Raw genomic sequence first — 21401 nt, forward strand, 5'->3', positions numbered from 1 at the left:
CTATGAAATCAAAACAGAAAAGTGACATTGCAATAACTTAGATCGCCTAACAAGAATATTTTTAGGTCAACTGCCTCTGTGTCTCCCATTGCCATGCCTAACTGGTCATGGGGCAACCACTCAATCTCCCAACACTTCACCAGAAAAGTAACAGGTTGCCGTCACTGCTCAGTGACGTACATCTAACAGGGATGACAGCGGGTCTCCATACTCCAGTTTTTCCAGCAGACTGCTTTTGGCACCCTGGTGATCAGGAATCATGCTGCTGAGTCTTTTTCCTTGCACCTGATACTATTGCTTGGGGATACAGTGAGAACCCAGCTACATACATATGTATTCATTACATGCACTCTCAGATACAGGTGCTTAAACATTTAGAATGACAATGCTAAGTGTCACTATGCCTTAAAATAATTTTTGGTTTCTGACCAAAGTGTGAATCATCTTCTAGTGCAAAGGTCGTAATTGTTTGAAATACTGCTAAACTGTCTCTTGCTCTTTTTATCTCTCTCTTATGCTCTCTCTTTTACTTTTTTTTTACTCTTGATACAACTTCTTTAATAGTTTCCTATTCTTTTTTTTTAATGTTACACTGAAATTGTCATTGTGGAATGCAGTTTAGACAATTTTTCCAGTATTTTGCTTTATTCTAGAGCTCTGGACATCAAACAACAATTTGATTTATTTAATTCTTTCTTTACTCTGAAAGAACTCAAAGAAAAAATGTGTCAAATCTAGATTCTTCATGAGCTCTAATTCTCATTAAATATTTTACATTTACACCTAAACCCCAAGAATAAAATGTTCTTTCTGAAATTAATAGTAAATCTCTCTTGGGTCTGTCAATATTAACCTTGAATTATAAGAATCCATATAAGAATTACATCACTAAAATGAATCTTACTTTGTAATGGGGTGCAGTATCCTTTAAAGATCCCACAAAGGAAACGTTAGGAGAAAAAAAAGATTTATCTTCCTAAACAAATATTCAGAAGAGCTCACTTGGCATTCCTAGCTGCAGAACTAATAGCCTTACTCTTACAAAAACTTCCACAATTAAGGAATTAATCAGTGATATATTAGTCTTGATTAACACAAGTCACTTCTATACTCAGGGAAGTCTTTCAGATTATTCTAACTAAATTCAGCTTGACACTATGCTACTTTAATGTTTTTTTTCTTCTAGGAGTATATCCAGTTTTAGATTACTCAACATTAAATCACTCTTCATTATTAACCCTTTCATTTCCTACCAGCATCCAGGCTCCTTCACCCAACCATGAGAATTCTCAGTGTCCAAGGTAATCCCTTTCCTCCCATGAATTTAAGAGGAAATACTACTGTATAGATTGAAAATAAAGATTAGAAATTGCCAATTAATCTGCTCAACATCTATGACATTTAAATGTAAATGTAAATTTATTTTACTTCACTTGCAGTTGATATTTTTGTACTTGCTACAAAATCAACTTCACATGTCTGAGGGTCTCACCTGAAGAAGTCTACTGTCAATATTTCAGTTGAGTATGTAAATTAAATGAAATGGACTACAGCCTAACAGCTGGCTTTCACTGGTGTTGTTCACACTTCTGACACATCTTAATCAACTAAATGTGGAAAAATGTCTTTTGATTCTGAGCTTTCTCAGAACAGGGTGAGCAGGTGGTAAAATTGTACTACCTATAAAGTCATTATTATTATTATTGTTATTACTGGTGTTGTTGTTATTATTTAGTAAGAGCTTCTTTAAGCATAAGAATCCAGTTTCTCATATGGCTTAACAGTCTGCTGAAAGGCACTTTGAGAGTATACAGGTGAAGATAAGAACTTGATGGATGAGAATATTATGTCAGTAATCAAGATAGATTATCTGCTTCTCAGAAACTGCCAAAGAAGAGGCCTTTTATAAACAGACAGAAAAAATAATGGGACAAAACAATGGGTGGCATATCCACAAAAACTTCAAAAATGGGATTGAGAAGGAAATGGATGCTTAAATTCCACACCACAGTCTAAAAATCCTAGCAGTGTTGCTACAGAAATAAAGGATTAAATGAAATGAAGGAAATTTTTGGCTTGCTTTTCCCAACTTTTCAACATCATGGAATGCCATGACTTCAGATGAGAAGCAGCATGCATCAGCAAAAGAGAGCTGCAAAGTAAACTCCAGGGAGTGTATCTTATTAGTGGATCCTTTGAGTTCCTTTTAACTAGGGAATAACTTACATAATCTCTTCAGGGGCTTTGTCTTTTGGTTTTGTTTGATTTTTGTTTCTGTGAATACTAGTGCTGTCAAGTATTTGGGAGTTAATAACTGTTCAGCATTGTGGGGCTGCCATGTTATCATTCATTCCAACTTGTAGGCACCTGTTTTATTTATGGAGTTGTGCAGCAGACCTTTTGCATTCTAAAAAGAGTGGATTGTTAAACAGTACACGATTCATTGAAGTTTTCCAGTCAATATTTCCCAAAATAGACAGCCATAAAACACATGCATCATTTGCAGCCTTTTTTGTATGTAAAACATTTTAGTGTATTTGTATATAAAATGTTCAAAATAGCAAAGGTGTTTACTCAGCTATCGTATTTTAAATATATTCTTGGATGCCTGCCACTGATGCCAAATTTAAGAAAATGTATGCATTGATTAGTACCCATGATAATAGCATGTACAAATGGATTTAAACAGCAATGAGTGACAGACTGGCTTTTTCTTAAATTGTCTCCAATGGTTATTTGAACAGATCCTGTTGCTAGAAAGCCAATGGCAGATGTTATTTTTTAACTACAACAAGAAAAGCCTCTATTCTCTGTGCAGCACTCATTAAATCCCCTTTAAGCTTCCACCAGAGCTCTAATAAGGTTTATCAAATCTGTATCTTTTAAAAAATTGACTCATCTATATGGTAAAAAAATTACTGCCTAAACACCTAAGTCCTTACAGAAGGACAACTAAATGTTTCCTTTGGTGCTTTTTAATTCACATTATTATATATGTTTTTTTTAAAAAGAGAATGATAAAAAATTCTTTCACTTTTTATAACAATAATGTATGAATTTACATAATTTTAGAGTAATAAATGTGTTATTTAAGTATTTTATAGTATTTAATTATTTATGTTAAATAATTACATTTTCCAAAAAACAATTGTAGTTCCAGCAATATCTGAGCAGTTCTAAAAGACAAGGAATCTATTTCCATCTATACATATATATTCCATTTCTGGTATTGTATTGCTGTAAAAATACAGGATATACATGCCTAACTTTTTTAATCATATAACATAGAGCACTTTTTTGTGATCCAACTTTAACATTATGTTTCCTCACCAAAAGTTTGCTTATAAAATTTATTTTCACTGTTTTAAGCTGTAATCTTTGCAGCATAGGGTATACCATACAGAAACATTAGAGATACTGAAGCTAAGGAATTTGTAACATCAGACATTAGAAACAGTGTATCTTTATTAGTTGTTGTTCCATCTTTTCCATATAGTCTGTTTTCCCTTATAGTGAATGAGCATCACAACAGCACTGATGACATGCTTGACCTGCTCTATGAGGTAGTTCAGTCACTACTTCATGCAGTGTGAAATATCATTGTTGTTCTACCATACATATTAAATAAAATCACACGTATATCCCATGAAGTATGGAGATGAATACAGTCTTTTAAAGCTTTACTCAAAGTTAAATATTCATAAATTGCTTAAAGCCAAGGACTTGGACACTAAATAAAGCAGATATTTGTCAAACTTCTAATGGCTCTGTTGCATAAATAGCTGTTCAGCACAGTATGGGTCTTTCAAAAACCTCTTAAAAATACACTGGTAGAAGCATGTCAATCCAAACTAATGAAAAAAAGTAATACAAAAGTTACAATTATTGTTTAAAAACTCAAAGCTTAAGTAATATAAATTAATGTCTGGGAGAAAATAATTATAAAGAATGTGGGGGAAAAACACAGGATAGTTTTCTGCTAGAGCATGAACTCATTCTATTGCATCTGACTTCTGGGTAATAGTGAGAAGAATGATGTGATATAAGAGAAAAGGAACCTTCTTCTAAAAGTTGAGGATGGGTGAAACGTCATGGATCAAGGGGAGGGCCATTAGGCGCCTTTTCACAAGAATTAAGCTGAGTCATCTCTCTTTTTTCTGTGGCACTATACAGACACCCTCTCAAATCTTGGCTTTATGTTACACAAAAGATTTACTGTTTTCCTCAAGAAGGAGATGATAGTCCACACAACTATTTGTGTGGTACAGTTAAGACTCAGATGCTTGGAATGCAGGACCGCATTGGAGCACCTTCTTTGAGGAGGAGGTTGGGCTAGAGACTTCCTGAAGTCTCTTCCAACCTGGACTGGTCTCTGATGCTGTGATATGGAAAAAACTGGGATCCCCTCAGGTCTTGAGAAAGTTTGATGACTAGTTGTATTCACATTGAAGAATTTTCCACTTACATCAATAAACCTAAATCCATTGCTTATTCTATCTGAATCTTTATCATCATTAAAACTGTAAATGTGTCATTTTTTTTTTTCCATACATACTTTTAAGGTAGACCTTGGAGGGTCTGGAAGATGCTACTAAGGAAAAATAGCTTATAATAGAAAAGTAATCTCTCTTACAGAGATATGCACAGTCTGAGATTTAACTACATAGAAGACAGTATATCTGTCAAACACGTAATGCAGTAATTGTATGCCATATAGACACACAGGATCACATAATTTTATGGCATGTAGACACATAGGATCACAATACTTAGAGACAGAAAATACTCCCATGCAGTGTGTAGGGCCAACATTTTATCTACTGATCTGAATAACAACAATACCATTCCAGCAAACTTATCAGCATGTTCTGGCTGTATTTTCCCCTTACCATCTGCAGCATATGCAAATACATTGCAAGAAAAACACAAATCACCCACTGAGGTAATTTTTCTTTGTGTCTCCTGCTTGCTTAGGGGTACATAACCTACCACCAGGAAGCATAATAAAGAGTCTATTTCTGTTGTAAGTTGCCTTTTATTTTGGGCAACTGGTACCAAATCAAAGAGCTGGTTTAAATGCTAACTATTAACCAGATCAATGAAGACTCCACCACTGTAAATATGTTAATTGCTTAACAGCCACAGATGTATGCAGCACAACAGACAAAATTCAGTGACACTTTCTTCCTGTAGAGAGATTACATATAATTTGATTTTTTTTTACTTTCTTGTTTGCCTGATGAATATTGGTGTATTTTTGCACAAAGTGATACCATGTTTCAGCATAAGTGCCAAGTTCTACGTCCATAACAAATTCAGCAAATGAATAAAACTCATCCCTTGAGCATAAAGGTTAGTCTGACTCTAGATTGCAGTACTAGTCACTTCATGAGGCATCCTTACGTTCTTCATGGTGTGTAGAAATCTGCAAGAGCAGTCTGTCAATTTTTGCATGCTTACTACAGGAATATTAGAATGAACCCAAAAGGTACTGTGAAGTTTCTTAGCAGGCAGTTATTACTGTTAAGTCAATCTTCCATTTAGGTGCTGAATGTGCTTAGCACGTATATATTTCATGTGTATACATTTAGACTGTCTTTAGTGCTGAACCCACATAGGTGCTGAAAGTCAGCTGTAATGCTTACTTTTATTGACAGAACTGTCAGTGAATGCAGGAGGGATCTTGACAGCTAACACCCTTTCAATCTATCTTCTCATTATCATCTAGCCCTTCCCAGTATGTGGAAGATGCTATTCTACCCTTACAGTGACCAGAGATTTTTACCTCCTGGTTAGATTTTTCATTCTTTAAATATGCTGTTCTCTGAGAGACAGACCTTACTCCATTCTCGTTTTCTAGCACATCCTCTAGAGTGGTAGTACTGGCAGTAGCCTAAGGTGGAAGAGTCCCTGAAACAGGGCTAATCAGTTTGTTACTGTGTATGCTTCTCATAGAGGTATTGAAATAATGAGGCATGTCCCGATCCAAAGTTGGGGGAGGTTTCGATACGATCCCAGGGACGAGATTAAGATGCAAACGAGGTCAAATGCCATACAACCTTTCGACTTTATTTTGGTGAACGAAGGGGTGAGGACTGGGTAGGGAGACAGGGGGGGAAAAGAGACAGAGAGAGAAAAGAGGAGAAAAAAAGAGAGAAAGAGCATGCTCAGGCAGGTGAGAAGAGAGCCACGTAGGGGAACTAGCTACCGCCACTCCGAGTCCGGCATTGTCCCGTCGATCAAAGGTCCAGTCTCTGTGTCCACAGGAGCAGCTTCCAAGGAGGTGCGCGGGGTAGGACGAGAAGAGAAAGAGAAGAGAGAGAGGCCCTCAAAAGGCACACGCGGTCCTTTTATAGGGCCATGCACATGAGCAGAATGGGTCTGCGTACATGCAGTTTGTGCTTCTACTTTTCACGCCCTGGTGTCTGCGCAGGTGTACGTGCAGTCCATGGCCCCGCCTTCCACGCCCTGGCCTCTGCCTTTCGCACCCTGGTCTCTGCGCAGGCATGTGTGCAGTTCATGGTCCCGCCTTTAGTGTCCTGGTCTCTGCACGGGCGTCCTGTGGTGGTTTCGTCGGAGGCTGGATGTCAAAACCAGAAGATGGCGGTAGAACGGCAATGTCGAGACAATTCTGATTCCATAACAGTCCTCGACAAGGCCATTTAGACATTCTTGCAAACACAATCTTGATATTTCTTTTTCAATATCACTCACCAGTTCTACTTGCACTTTAAAACAAGGAAGGCCGTAAATATAAAATGGCTCTAATAGTAATAACGTCCCCTGTAGTTGCCAGGAACAGTTTGTACCAAGGAAACACTGGGCATATGTTGACTTGACAGCCATTGGCAGGGCTTGGTTGCATATGCTGCACTGTCAAAACACCTTTTTAACTACCTCAGAGGGATTGTGTCATTTTCTTTCTCATTTTGAGATAAAATTTGCAAACCAAATGAGTTTCTGCAAAGTTTCAAATAGGTGTTCTTATCCAGGAACCACAGTGAATTATGCTTTTTTTCTTTCTAATTTTTAGTATCCTATTCTTCTGTGCATGAGATCTGACTTAATTTATTTAATGGTAGCATATATAATATCATAATTATAGATGGAAAACCTGGATACCTAAAGTGATTATGATTGGGTGTTCCATAAATTTAAATACATTTCATTCATTAGAGGTGAACAGCAGAACATAGAATGCTTTCGGTCATATAATAAAGATTTAGACAAATCCTATGCATGTATGCACTTGAGTTTTTGTGTGTACTACTCTATGGATATATAAACATATACATGCACAAACTCATTGAATGTCTTTAACTATCACTTTTACAAATACTAATGAAATGGAAAATAAACTCACTAGATTTCCCCAACAAGATTTTTCTCATTCATCCTTGAAGTAAAACAAAACAAAACATAAAATGCAGACCCAGTCTTGAAAACACTTCTTTTTCCAAAACTCTTGGAAAAGGGATGAGTTTAGCAACTTACCCAAATGACAAAGGGATGGATCCAAATCCCATTAGAGTCAGAGAAATTCTTTCCATTAACTAAAATAGGTTTTGGATGAGGCCCATGGCACACATGTTTTTAGTGATTTGTGCTAAAAATTTGAAAGAAATGACAGGAACACATTAAAATTACGTACTGAAAATGTGCTTTCGTCCTGTACTAAAAATAACTGCTAGATCATCTTTAAAGAAAGAGCTCATCAAGGTTGTTGAATAACCAGAGTAATAGCTGTCCAGATGCCATAATGAGATTTATGTAAAATATTGTGTGGGCAGAAATTATAATTGCTTTTTTTTGTTGTGACAGAAGAAAAGTTTTCATTTTTCAATTTCAAGCCCTGTGAAGTTTGGTTAACAGACAGAGATTACAGTATAACTCCAGGTTATACTTCCTATATGGCAAATGCATGCACATCTAGTAGCAAAATTTCCAAGCCTTAACCTATTATCAGATAATACAAATATTTCTGTAATATTAATTGTGAAACTTGGATGTTATGAGCACAAATGCTTTTCTGTTTTAAACTTTACATTTCAGACAAATGACACTGTCTCTCAATATGAATTTTTTAAAAATTCACCTGAAACATAATACTTTAATTAAAATGAATGTTCTTGACAGCTGTTTGAAGATAATTACCTAACTATGCTGAACTGATAGTGAGATAGTTCACAGTATGAAAAAAAAAAAAAACAAAACAACACAGGCACAGTGTTTGATACCAGCTGTGTACCTCCTTAGAGAAACTGAAGAGTTCTTGTGGAGAAGAGATGCATACAAAATATGTCTAGGCAACTCAGATTGGTTTCTCTAGTATCTTCTCAAATACCTCCTGTTTATCACGGAGATGCCTCAGCTGCACTTCAGCCTTACTACAATCATCTCAATCATTTACATTTGGAAATTGCAGATTGCTTTACTTCATAGTTCAGAGGGCTGGAACACCTCTCCTATGATGAAAGTTTGAGAGAGTTGGCATTGTTTAGCCTAGAGAATAGAAGGCTCCAGGGAGACCTGGCTGCAGGCTTTCAATACTTAAAGTGGGCCTATAAGAAAGATAGAGAAACCTGTAGTGACAGAACCATGACAAGGTCCCTTTCAAATCAAACCATTCTCTGATTCTATGGTTCTATGATTCTGTGATTCTAAGACAGTTGAAACCGATATCTAAGCCTTGTCTGTTTGACCTATAGAATCTTTTATGGGCATTTTGTACACTTATTTAGTCACTGTGGTTGCAAGCCTGAAGGTAAACCATTTCTTGTAAAAAAACTTAGAAAAGCAGCAGAGAAATTTGTATACAAAGCAATATATCACATGAGGAGAGGTTAAAAAGGCTAAATCACTGCCAATATAGAAGTTGAAGTTCCACCTCGAAAGTTTTAAAACTGTTTACTTTAAGTTGTACATTTTTTTTCTTCACTTCTGATACATTACCCAGTCTTGGGATAAAAGAGTTATAATGTCATCTAGTGTGATAGCATCTCTGTAGCACAGGCGGTCCAGCAGGAACAAGCATTTCTGGTAGGAATCCACAGAGGAATTAGAAAAAAGTAAGAAGGTTAGAACTTCTCAAGGCACAGAATACTATAGTAGGGCTGGGGTATACACTTAAAACTTCTCATTACCAAAGCTTTTTCTCTTTAGCACTGTAGTAAATATATGTCATGGCTTAACCCCAGCCAGCAACTAAGCACCACACAGCCACTCGCTCACTCCCACACCGGTGGGATGGGGGAGAGAATCAGAAGGGTGAAAGGGAGAAAACTCATGGGTTAAGATAAGAACAGTTTAATAACTGAAGTAAAATAAATTAGAACAGTTAAATAGGCAAAGCAGAAACCATGCACGCAAAGCAAAGCAAGGAATTAATTCACTATTTCCCATTGGCAGGCAGGTGTTCAGCCATCCCCAGGAAAGCAGGGCTCCATCATGCGTAATGGTTACTTGGGGAGACAAACACCACCACGCCCAATGTGCCCCCCTTCCTTCTTCTTTCCCCAGCTTATATACTGAGCATGACGTCATATGGTATGGAATAACCCTTTGGCCAGTTTGGCTCAGCCCCCCTGGCTGTGCTCCCTCCCAGCCCCCCGTGCACCCAGCAGAGCAGGGGAAGCTGAAAAGTCCTTGACCAGTGTGAGTGCCACTTAGCAACTAATTAGCAACAACTTAGCACTACTTAGCAAGAACCAAAGCATCAGTATATCATCGACATTGTTCTCATCCTAAACGCAAAACACAGCCCCATACCGGCTACCAAGAAGAAAATTAACTCTATCCCAGCTGAAACCAGGACAATATATTTCACTGCTATTTACATGAGTAATTTTATATTTAGCACTGAAGAGCAAATGAGGGGTTGGAATAAGTAATTGGATATCAATTTTTTTCTTATGCATTACCAATAGAATTAGCAACTGTTTTCCATGCATGCTACCAAGCTCTGCGCTGATTAACGTTGATATAAATCCAATGTGGACATATATATATGTATGATACTTAATATCAAAGATTTTGCATATAGAAGACATAAGTTACTATCTGATCCACCTGATCTTTTTCTGATGGTACCACATGAGAAAGACAAAGAGTGAATCAGGGAAAAAGAAAGTGAGAGGAGAGAGGAAGAAAGAGAGAAAGGAAGGATGTGAGGACAGGAGGGCAGAAGGAAGGAAGGGATGGAGGGAGGGAGGGAAAGGAATGTCCTTTTGAAGGTCTTCTCTAAATGGGATTGTATGGAGGGCAGTTAAGAAAAAAATATTAAGCAGAGTCTTTTCCTTAGTGGTGGCAAGTTTTCTGACACAATTATCACCATCAAAAAATCTGTTGCTGAAACCTTCATACATTAGCATAAATATATATGGCTATAATGTTATATATGTTATATATGTGTTGCAGACACATTTTAAAAAGGTCAAAACTGAAAAAGAGCAGTGAAATTTAATGTCAGCATTTCTGTTAATATTTTGGTATCTGTATTGTAGCAGTCCTCCACGGTCCAGATTATGTTGCAGCCCATTCAGGGAAGTTGAATATTAAATGACGTTCCTTGCTTCCATTTCTTCACTGGGTGTTTTACTCTATTCATAGTGTTACCATATCTGGGTACAGACAAGCTTTGTCTTACGTCTAAATAATGTATATAAGATAGAGAGAAAATAAATATTATTCTAACAAATTAATAAAATTATTAATAAAATGTGATCTGTGAAAATATTTTCAAATTAGATGAAGTTCTTCAGAAGGTCAAAGTCAAAGTGATAAATCTCTCTTTTCTATGGGCAGTACCTTAAACTTCCTTTTTGCCAATCCTTATCATGCAGTGCACATTTCTTAGGGAGAAATATTTGTGTTCAGGACACATGCAGAAAAGATTGTTCTAGCAAAAACCTTTCAATTTATGGGGTGAAAGTCTACACGCAATAGTTTATGAAGGTATGTCTACTTCTTTTTTATCTTAATTTAATGAAGGAGTAGATTCCAGGACACTGTGAAGCTTGCAGTTCTCATAAACGTGCTTCAAAAATTAACCAGTGGGGAACCCCTAAATTGAATCCGATAAACAGCATTTGAAATTACATTTTCAGACTGCTGAGCAACAAATTCTTTTTAATTGTTTATATTGACCTTGCTTTTCCAATAAAAATCCTCTTACAATGCATAATGTTTCCCTGAATAGAAAAGATTTAATTAGGCTTAATTTGCACAATCAGGAATCATAAACAAATTATACTTTGCATTGCAAAACTGTGGAACATCATTAAGGTTACATTTGGTATGGTAGTTATAAGAAATTGTATTGAATAAATATCTGCAGCCTAAGGTCAAACAGTATAATGAAAATATAAATCCTTATCTGAAAACATAATTGTTTTTTTTCCTGAGTATTTACTGTCCACTGTAGAAGGGCTGCAGAGATGTAGCTGGTTCCATATATATATATGACTGATATTTTAATCTGTTATTACATAATCATTTTGAAGAACCATATGATGGTTTATTGTATAGATAAATGGCTTATTGTATAGATTTACTAAATCTGTAATTTAGATTGTATGGATTTATTAAAAGTCCCCTCAATCTGTCACTTTTGGTGGGAGCAAGGCTTAAAGAAGCAAAAAAACATCATCTGTTGTAAGTCAAATCTAACATGAAATCCATTTCTCCTTTGGTAGCTGTCACTGTTCTTCTTTTACTTTGTTTACTACTGTCAGATAAAAATCTTTTAAGCAGCATGAAAACATTTTTGATGAACAGTATACTTAGAAAATATCCTCTTTCTAATTATATTACATATACTTAAAATAGTCCTCCTAATTTTTGCTAATTGGAAACAGAGTTTATAGACAAGCAATTTTGTTATTATACTTCTTTGCTCATCAACTTTTTAAATTCTGCAGGGGAGAGGGAAGGGGAAAATATGTAGCATTGTCAAATACTTCTTCAAGCATGAACATTGTACCAACAAAAATAACTGATAAGTGACTCAGCACCTTGGCCTGAAGAGTGCTGATACTTCTTTCATCTTCAAATCTGAATAACAGAAAATGCTTTGATGGTACACAGAATGATGATCATCAGTGAAGGAATCAAGAAAGAGTACTAACAGAAGTGCTGATGCATGAAGGCAGATACAGCAAGGTATCTTACCTCCTCATGTCCTCACAGTTACTTTGAAGGAGCAATTTTGAGATCAAACATAAAAAAAAAAAAAAATCTGAGTTTCCACTGCATGAAGATTCCCTCTTGTAGTCCAAAGTGTGAATAGAAATAATAGGGATCTCTCTTCATACTTCCTGGATCTGTACCCCAGACAACCACTTTTTCCACTACTGTCTGACACACTTAGCAAGTAAGGAAGAGAAAGATATTGTAATGAGATTTTGAGGCGTTCGTCTCTGAAACCTTTTGCCCTTCACCTGTCAGTCCTAAGAACTGGAGACTACAGGAAAGTAAAATTGCTTGGGTTATGAGAACTGCTTTTTCCCATCACTACTGAAAGCATTTTAGTTTCACTTGGAAAATACCTGAATATATATTCAACTAGATCTAAGTTTTGTCCAGCAAAACACTGTTTATTCAATATGTAGAGAAGCATGCATTCAGCAGAAGCTGAAAAATAAATGACAAATCTTGGTTGCAGTTACGCCATGCTGATTTAATGCAAAGCTTCAGATATGTTGTTTTCAATAATATGCATTCAGTTCCACAGAAGTACGTTATATTTATTCATAGCAGAATAGCAGATACTGCTGTATTGTGTTAGCTTGAATGGATATATGTTGTGTGGAAATATGCATTGGATGGGCAAGTACTTCTGACTGGAAAAAGCTGAAGCTGAGAAATAAATGTATTGCTGTAAATGAAAACGTAGTGCCTTTGACAAAAAGTTACTGGCTTCTATAAATATATGTTTTGAAAGAAAACATATTTATATATAAAGTGTAATTCCATCAGTTGGAAAGTACTGTTATTGATTTCAGAAGCAATTGACAATGTATTAGATTCAGCAAAATGACATTGATTTCAGTGTGTATTGCATGTATTTCACTGAAATTGTACTGTGCTGAAAAATAAACACAAATCCAGCTCGAACTTTTCCAGTCTCAAAAGCTTTATGGTAACCCTGTCAGTCTTTATTAAAACATGAAGATTTATTTTGGATTCTTTAATTTTTAGTTGTCTTTATTTACATTTCTGAGACTTCCATTTCAGTAATTGATGAGCTGCCCCTCATTCACAGCTCTTTCATTTCTAAGTGATGCACATCATTTACAGCTATGCCTTTGCTTGAATTAACTCCATAAGCCATGTTTTAAAGACTTATTCTTCCAAACTTTTGTTCAGAGAAGACAAAAAATGGACTTCCCGCCCCCCCCCCCCCCCCCCGCATTTATGTTCTTTATTGTTGTCTGGGGTGGCGGGGATGTAATTCCTTTTTTTTTTTTTTTTTTTGAGGAATGGAGTAGTTTTCATGTGATTGTCCTTTTTCATGCTTCACTAGAAACCAAATAAACTTCCTGTTCCTTAGAAGTTAGCAGAATTCATACAGAAGTGTTACTGTCTTCTTTTTCAAACTTAGTTTCTAAGATTTTTTTGCTAAGATACACATTTTTGTTTGCCTTTTTCCTAATGGGAGCTTCATTTCTTACTGTGGAATGAACCACTAGGAAAATATGATAATAATAACAAATAATACTTTATTCCTTCCTAAGCCAATTATATTTGTGATTCCAGGGGTCTCTGTGAGTTCTAAATGCAGAAAATCATACTGTAAGGGATTTTATCTTAAATAACAATTTTCATAAAAAAGTTTACATTTCCTAAACTTTAAAATATTTTTATAAAATATTTTAAATTTCTTTTTCTCAAATGCTATCACATTTTTTCTCCACCTCATGTCCCAATGCAAAACCTATTTCTGTGATCTCCAATTTCCTAGACTGTGAGCTTTCAACTCCCAAAATATATGTTGATATCTTACCTCTTGATTCCTGTATGTACTCAGTTGTTGACAGCTTATTTGATCCCATGTCTCCTTTCTTTCCTTTCTACTGTTTCTTGGCCTTTCTGCAAGCTTCCTATTTAGCTACTTCAAGAACACCATTAAAGCCAGAGAGGCATCACTCTCCCCTCCCTTGCAAAGAGCTGACTCAGTTCTTGGACAAGAGTCCTGACAAAAACAAATAGGATCACTCAGTTACACTATATTTCAGTCCTTTATGGTTAGAAATTCCTTCCAGTAAGTAAAACTCTCAAATATAATAGATTATCAGTATGTTGAACTTTGGTAGTGGATTTTATACAATTACTCTAAGGAACAGGTGGATTTTATATACTTGCCCTAAGGAGCTAGCAGAAAGGGTTTATGAGCATTGAAGGCACTGCACAATATGCAGAGAAACTGAGCAGCAGACCTAGAAAGTAACGTTAGTGGCATTTACTTAGATGATCTTGGAACTAAGATAATCATCTCAGCTTAGTCCTGTTTCTGGCAGATGGGAATCCTCAATTCACTAACTGGTGTCAAGAGGTCAAAAATGCAAACTGAGCTTGTACAATGAAACAAACAAACAAAAAACATTGAAATGAAAATATGAATATTTCAGTTCATATTTGTATAATTAAAATGTGCTGTATTAGGGAAGTTTGAAGAAAGTAAAGGTAGAAGCTGCAGTGTATTCCTGTTGCTGACTTGCTTAGACTCTCCTCAAACACAAATCTCAAGAATGGACTAGAATGGTAGTCACAGACTTGAAAACTGGTGGAAGTAGGGTGGTCAAAACCATTCATTCTCTATACTAGTCTCTATATTTCACATTACAGAAAAAAAAAAGCAGTGTTCTTTGGATAGCATGGTAACTTGGCTGAGAATTTTTTTTGACATATTTCCATGAAGATAAAGTTAAAGGAAATATTAAGAAAAACAAAAGAATAAAAAAAGGAATACAAAAGAATAGCACTTGAATTTGCAATAAAATTCACTTGAGAAATCCCTTCTGCACATTGTCTGTTAAAAGTACAAATGGCATGCTGAGCTTGTTTTGATAGCTCAATGAAAAAAACAGTATTTATGAAGACATAGAGGAAAATAAATTATTGATGACCCGGGACCACTTTCACTTATGTGTGTAGCTAAATGTAATTGAAATAGAAGTGAAAGCTACATTAAAATAATTATAACAATGATGAGAAAATATTACAAAATATATCATTATATGCACAGAAGTACCCATATCAAACAGCTGGTCAAAACATCAGCTAGTTGTAGATTGTTTGTTCAGTTAACTGTAAATTTTTAAACAAGAAAAAGAAGATGATACTGGCAAGCAGGCAAGAGGTGAAGATGGGAAAATATTTTTCCCTTACCATCAAACAGAGTTATAGTATAAATAATTTCAAGCTCTTCTGGAACCCTCGAAATAGCTGTGCTGTTCTGTTCTTAAAGAGAACAAGAAAATACCTCGCTGGCCATAACCATCACACTGGTGATGTTACTCAGATAGGATGACAGAGTCAAGTTCTTCTGATTGCGTCAAGGGACTTCAAAGTGAGACTATTTCTGTCAGATTTGTGTCAGAAGCTTTGACCTGTAGAGACACCTTTTGTTCCTCTTCTGCCAAAGACTATTTATATGAAGTAGAGCAGTTCCAATGGGAAGGACTGAAAGTTCATCACTTGCTCCTCAAAAAATAGGTCTCACTACAAGCAGGAAGGCTAAGTTCAGGTATTCTTCTGACTGAGGTAGGTATTAGATTCTGAATTTGACCTGCATTTATTAAGCTCTGGGCTACTGCTTTTGCTGAAAAATTGCTGGAACTGAGATCCTTTCAATAATTAAAATTATGCTCAAACTAATACGTTCCCACAAAAAGAGTATTTTGAGGAAGCTACTATTTTCCATCAGTGTGTATATAACAGAATAATTTCCAAAAAGTTCTGATGAAGATAATAAAAATTCTGTAACCATATCCTCTGGTTAATTCATATGGAATTAGTTTTGGAAGTGTCCCTTCAGTGCTACTACTGTTTATCCTACCCGGTCACATTTCTTGCCTTTATTAGGGTTCTCTTTCTGTGGGTTCTTGAAAGCACAATAGCTTGGAATAGCTAATATTTTTGGGTGTTTTTAAGAGGGCTTATGAAGCGTAGGGTACAGTGTTTGGAAAACTGAACAGACTTTACTTCAACAAAACAAGAGAAGTTTTGAAGAACGAAAACTCAGCTCAAAACCTATTCTTTGAATGACAGTGTGCTGCATATATGGATTTAAAACCTTGATCTTAGGTTTTCCATCTGAAAATTTTTGTCTTGGTTCACAAAGAAATCTGAAAAAAAAAAAAAAAGCTTAACATGGCAAAATAAGAACTGCTTGTAGGGACCTATAGACTTTGTTTTACTTCAGAAGGGAAATGTAAAGTGCATGTGAGAAAAATATGTGGACCATATAAGTAAATAGCACACATGAGTTGTTACACTGTTTCTTCTCCTGTTCTAACAGCATATTCTTTAATAGGTCCATTCCGCATTACTTAAGACACATAACAGGACAATGTCTATCACTGGTTATTCATAAGTTTGTAAGAGCATTTTTATTATTTTTTTTTTGTGCTAGGTAGAATAACATACCAAAGAGGATAACTTTACTAAAATAACTTTGTTAGGTTCACAAAGAGAATCCCCTGTTAGATTTTTGGAGAACATGCAATACATTTTATTTTTTTAAGAGCCAAATGAGGGTCTATATAGGTACATAAAAGTAATAATAGTAATAATTAATGAATGCAAATAAAATAATAGCAACAGAAGCACAAAGAGAACAGCAATAAAATAGCAGTTGAGTATTAAAGTAATAAGTCACAGCACTCCAGTTTCCTGAACTCTGGAGAGAAATGTGAAGGTTTGCTACAGTCTCATAATGAACCCTGGAGTCATACCTGATGAAGATTCAAAATTGCCCTTGTGGGAGAAATAAGCCAGTGGTAGTTATGTGTTCAACATTCTCCCCATGCCCTAAAAGATGTGCAAAAGACTAGGTGACTGAGCATGCTCTGACGGTCTGCTAGCATGAAAATTTTTGTCATTGCACAGCCATTCTGTGTGCTAATTACTTTTAAGATTCTGTGTTGCTAAGAAGCCTTGCTCACTATGAGTCACAGATCATGTGTGGCACATTTTCTTCACTGTAAGTAAATATGGTCCACCAACTTCTGAGCAATCTGTGGAATGTAAATGAGAAAAGCATATCGCTTTGGGGGAAGTTTCCATTTGTTATGTGGGAGTTTCACAACTATAAAGGGTAACTTTCAGCGAGTCAACAAATCTAAAGAGATTGAAATTCACTGTCCTAAATCTACATTTCAGGAGATGAGTGGCTTGTTGTAAAAGGAAGTGTAATGAAATACAGAAATATTTTTTTGATTAAAAGGCCAGGATGTCCCCCAGTATTTGTATGTATTCCTAAGTGGTACTATTTTGATTTCATCATTTCTTGCTCTTTTCACAGTGTATATTGCCAGTAAAGCACATTTCTACATACAAAGGGGTTATACTATGCTGAACTAAAATATCTTTATAGAGTTAAAACAACATCCCCATAAATATGCAGTACTGTAAGAAACTTGTCTTAAAAGTAATATCATTTCAGGTTTCCAAAGTAGTTTCTAGATAAAAACTGATGACAACCAGAACAATAACAACAAAAAATCAGAATGAAATGTCTATAGAAAATAACACAGGAGGGGAAAATTAGGCAGGCAGTGAAGTTTTCAAAAAAACAGAACAACAAAGGACCACATTCAAAATAAGCATAATCCCTGGTTTTGTTAAAAGTAGAGTGGGAGCTCACCATCTGCTTTATATTATTTTAATAGCCAGGCTTTATTCCATTGTATTTTGGATTGGGTAGGTAATGACCTGTATTTTGATTTCTTCATTTCTTTCTTTCAATGTTCCTTCTTCCATCTCTGCACCACTTCCCATTACAAAACTGAAAACTCAAAGATGCATGTATACATAAACAGTTATACATATATATATATTTATATATATATACACACACACAGCATTCTTTGTAACCTAATAGTGAGCAGACTGAAATGTTCGTAATGCAGCTGCCCTGGAAGCTTGTTCCTGCTGCATTCTTTGCCTGGAAGACACCTGTGCAGTAATTATATGGCCAGCAGTACATTAGCCACATTTCCTGCTGGATTGCAGGTGTTTGAATTTATAGGGAGAAGGTCATTACACTACCATTTCTCTCCATCTGGCCCTAAGAAAGCAAAATGTATATGGGCCACTGAGACTGCTCACTTCAGAGAGTGTCTCTCTTTCCATTTATCATCAAACAACACATGCCACACTTCCTGAATTTCTAAGATGCCAGCCATTATGAATTTCTTTTGTGAGGCTTATTAAAAATAGTACTGCTCCAGGTAAATCGATTTAGGTGTACATACACACTAACAAAAGAACGTCCAAATTCCTGTGTGTGCATTCCATTTGTTTGCCTGTTTTACTGTAACTTAAAGAAAAATGTTCCCTGGAGAAAAGGGGTTTGGACCTGGAGTTTTACATTGCCTGCTGATGTCAGTCCAACAGTAGAAAGGCTGGTAGACAGCCGTGAGGCACATGAGACAGATATTCCTAGATGTTGCCATACTAAATGTGCATGAGCAGGGGTATTTCTGAATATCTATCTTTGTTGAACTCGCTTGTTCGTGATACATATTGACTAGAAGGGTAAAAACAGAGGAGGCGTGTTTTAACTTTGCCAAACCATGTTAGTGTAGCATTGTTTCTATAAATTCATTGGGAGGTAATCATTAAGGAGGAAAGAAAACTACTTAAGCCACAGCTTTCTTACTGGAAATCTGCTGGCAGCTTGCCACTGAGCAATCCAGCAGTGAGTCTGAAAGCTTTTTATTATGCTTACAACTGCCCAAGTATCTCCCACTGTTTCTATGCAAATCCAGATATGCAGCTAAGCAAAGTGCTATAGGTCTGCCTTGTGTGTACATGATGGAGAAAATTTCCCATGGGGAGAAGTTGAATAACCCCAATTTACAAATAAGTAATGGGTTTTAATGAATTATCTTGGCTGAAAATCAGATTAATATTTTTGACCCTTTAGATAGAAAGATATTGGAGCAACTTGTAAAGATGTAGGGGAGTTTATAGTGAGAATCGATGTATCTATGGATATTGCTGTATGAAGTATTTGGCTACAGCAGACAGGGACTCAAACCCTGAACATCCTTTGCCGTCTTATCTTCTTACAGAGTCAACAAACAAAAGAGAATCATTTCACTGTCCTGCTGCTCTCAAAGGGAAAATTTGGCCTACAGATCCTAGTTTTCTGTTCTCACTGGTTTCACAGAACCACAGAGTGGTTGAGGTTGGAATGGACCTCTGGAGGTCATCATGTCAAACCCTACTGCTCAAGCAGGGCCACACAGAGCAGACTGCCTGGGTCCATTTCCAGGTGGCTTTTAAATACTTCTGAGGATGGAGACTCCACAGGCTCTCTGGGCAACCTGTCAGCATCACAGTAAAATTTCCTTTTTTTTCCTTATCTTCAAAAAGAACCTCTCACATTTCCTTTTGTGCCCATTGTCTCTTGTACTGCCAAGAATGCTAGTGACTGTTGTAACACAAAAAATTAGTAACAGAAATTAATCAGGGGAACATTTCTGCAGAATATTTATCCTGTGTAAACCTACTTGTAAAACATTTCTCCTTTCTTTCTGTATCTCTATGGAAATGATTTTACAAGTATGTGCATAAAATGAGAAATTCTTTTCTTGGAGATAAATATTAAAATACCAATTTAGCTATGGAAAAAAAGTTTTGCTGTTGATATGTGTCATGTTTTAACCCCAGCAGGCAACTAAGCACCACACAGCTGCTCACTTTCTCCACCCCCGGTGGGATGGGGGAGAGAATCAGAAGAGTAAAAGTGAGAAAACTCATGAGCTAAGATGAAGACAGTTTAATAGGTAAAGCAAAAGCTGCACATGCAAGCAAAGCAAAACAAGGAATTCATTCACTGCTTCCTATTGGCAGGCAGGTGTTCAACCATCCCCAGGAAAGCTGGGCTCCACCACATATAACGGTTACTTGGGAAGACAAATGCCATCACTCCAAACACCCCCCCTTCCTCCTTCTTCCCCTGGCTTTTATTGCTGAGTATGACATCATATGGTATGGAATATCCCTTTGGTCAGTTGGGGTCAGCTGTTCTGGCTGTGTCCCCTCCCAGCTTCTTGTGCACCCCCAGCCTACTCACTGGAGGGATCAGTGTGAGAAGCAGAAAAGACCTTGACACTGTGCAAGCACTGCTCAACAGTAACTAAAACATCCCTAAGTTACCAACACTGTTTTTGTCACAATTCCAAAACATAGCACCATATGACCTTCTATGAAGAAAATTATCCCAGCCAAAACCAGAAACCAGTACAATATGTTTTAATAGAACAAAACTTTCAACTGTGCAAGGAAACCCAGAAACTTCTTATAAAAACTTTTCTATGGCTTTCCTTTTCCAATAGAAAAGCCTTAGCTTTTTCCTCTTCTCTTTTTTCTTTTTCTCTTTCTCTTTTTCTTTTTCTTTTTCTTTTTCTTTTTCTTTTTCTTTTTCTTTTTCTTTTTCTTTTTCTTTTTCTTTTTCTTTTTCTTTTTCTTTTTCTTTTTCTTTCTCTTTTTCTTTTTCTTTTTCTTTTTCTTTCTCTTTCTCTTTTTCTTTTTCTTTTTCTTTTTCTTTTTCTTTTTCTTTTTCTTTTTCTTTTTCTTTTCCTTTTCCTTTTCTTTTTCTTTTTCTTTTTCTTTTTCTTTTTTTTCTTTTTCTTTTTTTCCCCCATTTATTTTTCTTTTGTCTTTTCTTTTTCCTGTTTTCTTTCTTCTTTTTTTTCAGTTCCTTTTTTGCCAGTTAACATTGTATCCCTGCTAGGTAGTATTAAGAAGCTATGTAGACCAATTGAGGTTTTTCAAAATCTGTTGTGCTGTATAAAATGTAAGATCAATGTCTACAAGACATGTAATAATGGAATATTGTCTCTTTTGAAGTCTGGGGAGGTAAAAGACTCATTTAGTTCTTAAAATAAGGTGGAATGAATCCAGATATACTACGGTTCTGACATCAATTTAATAAGATTTTGGGGCATACTTAAGATCATATGCTCTTCTAATCATGTATAGTTCATGTGAAAGAGGTCACTTGTTACACTGGTTTGGATTTTGCATTTTTAAACTAAACATTTTTTTCCTCTAAGAAATTAATAATATGTATTAACAGGGTTGCAAAAATTTGTACAAGATAAATGTTTTCTTCCAGGAGGAACCATTTTACAACAAACTAATATTTTTGAAAAACATATAGGGAACAC

The sequence above is a fragment of the Nipponia nippon genome, unplaced genomic scaffold, assembly GCF_047370975.1.
Source record: "Nipponia nippon isolate SJK-2023a ecotype South Korea unplaced genomic scaffold, ASM4737097v1 scaffold_2, whole genome shotgun sequence".
NCBI classification, from domain to species: Eukaryota; Metazoa; Chordata; class Aves; order Pelecaniformes; family Threskiornithidae; genus Nipponia; species Nipponia nippon.